The following is a 1,800-nucleotide window of genomic DNA, read 5'->3' as shown; positions in this document are numbered from 1 at the left end:
GGTCAGCTAGTTGAAGAGACATTCTCGTTGCTTTAAGCTCACCTAGATTTAGTTTCTTACAGGTTGAAAGAGGCATCAAACTAACACTGGCTCCTAAATCGCACAAGGCTTTCTCTATGATGGTTTTTCCTATTACGCAGGGTATAGAGAAACTACCAGGGTCTTTCAGTTTTGGAGGCATGTTATTTTGGATGATAGCGCTGCATTCAGCGGTAAGTGTTATAGTTTCATTATCCTCGAGTTTCTTTTTGTTTGATAAGATTTCTTTTAGGAATTTAGCGTACGAAGGCATTTCAGTTATGGCTTCTGTGAATGGTATGGTTATGTTTAATTGTTTCAGAAGTTCTACAAATCTTTTAAATTGCGCTTCGGTTTTTGATTTAGCTAATCTCTGAGGATAAGGAATTGGTGGCTTATAAGGTGGTGGTGGAACATAAGGTTTCTCTTTTTCAGGTTCCACTTCGTTATTGTTCTCTTTAGTCTTAGCAGTTTGGTCATCAGTTGATGTCTTTTGGGTTTCCTTTGGCTCTTGTTGTGACATGGGTACGTTTTGAGTTCTAGGATCAATGGGTCCATCGTAATTCGTTCCACTTCGCAGTGTTATTGCGTTTGCATGTCCTTTAGGATTAGGTTGTGGTTGAGCAGGAAACGTGCCAGCAGGGGCAGCAGTAGGTGCTTGTTGTTGGGCTACTTGTGAGATTTGAGTTTCTAGCATTTTGTTATGAGTAGCTAAAGCATCTACTTTGTTCGATAGTTGTTTTAGTTGCTCGCTGTTGTGGATGTTTTGGTTCAGGAAGTCTTTATTGGTTTGTTGTTGGGAAGCTATGAAGTTCTCCATCATGATTTCTAGATTCGACTTCCTAGGGGTATTTTGAGCAGCTACAGGCGCTTTTTGGTAGCCAGGTGGTACAGCAGGTGCTTGTCCAGGCGCGTACAACGCGTTGTTGTTTTTATAAGAAAAGTTCGGATGGTTTTTCCATCCAGGGTTGTACGTGTTAGAATAAGGGTTTCCTTGAGCATAGTTTACTTGATCAGATGGGACTCCAGTCAAGAGTTGACATTCGGCAACTACATGTCCAGTCAATCCACAGATCTCGCAGTTAGGTGCTACAGCAGCAGCGGTGGCTGAAGGAGTGATGGTTAAGTTCTCGATCTTTTGAGTTAAAGCGTCTACTTTAGCGTTAACGCGGTCTATACCACTTACTTCGTACATTCCTCCTTTGGTTTGGGTTTTCTCTAGAGCGGCTCGTTCTCCACCCCATTGGTAATGGTTTTGTGCCATGTTCCCTATGAGTTTGTATGCTTCATCATGGGGTTTGTCCATTAATGCTCCGCCAGCAGCGGCATCTATAGTCATTTTGGTGTTATATAAGAGACCACCATAGAAAGTATGGATGATCAGCCATGGTTCGAGTCCATGATGAGGGCATATTCTAAGCATGTCCTTGTAACGTTCCCAAGCTTCGAAGAGTGATTCGTTATCTTTCTGGGTAAATCCGTTGATTTGACCTCTAAGCATAGCAGTTTTGCTAGGCGGAAAGTATCTCGCTAAGAATACTCTCTTCAATTCGTCCCATGTAGTTATGGAATTAGAAGGCAGGGATTGAAGCCACGCTCTAGCTCTATCTCTTAAGGAGAAAGGAAAGAGACGTAATCGAATAGCTTCGGGACTAACGTTGTTAGCTTTGACAGTGTCGGCGTATTGCACGAACATAGATAAATGGAGATTGGGGTCGTCTGCAGGGCTTCCAGAGAATTGATTTTGTTGAACAGCTTGGACCAACGAAGGTTTGAGTTCGA

The 1,800-nt window shown here is 42.6% G+C and overlaps 1 non-coding gene across 1 annotated transcript; it reads left to right on the top strand.

Annotated features, from left to right (window-relative positions):
• The first annotated feature begins 1,412 nt into the window (after nt 1-1,412).
• LOC131593699 (small nucleolar RNA R71) lies at nt 1,413-1,519 on the top strand. Its single transcript, XR_009281083.1, has one exon. It is a non-coding gene; the product is annotated as a small nucleolar RNA R71 (small nucleolar RNA).
• Nucleotides 1,520-1,800: the final 281 nt, after the last annotated feature.

The sequence above is a fragment of the Vicia villosa genome, linkage group LG3 (assembly GCF_029867415.1).
Source record: "Vicia villosa cultivar HV-30 ecotype Madison, WI linkage group LG3, Vvil1.0, whole genome shotgun sequence".
Lineage (NCBI taxonomy): Eukaryota > Viridiplantae > Streptophyta > Magnoliopsida > Fabales > Fabaceae > Vicia > Vicia villosa.
This window is presented reverse-complemented; position numbering and strand designations above follow the sequence as displayed.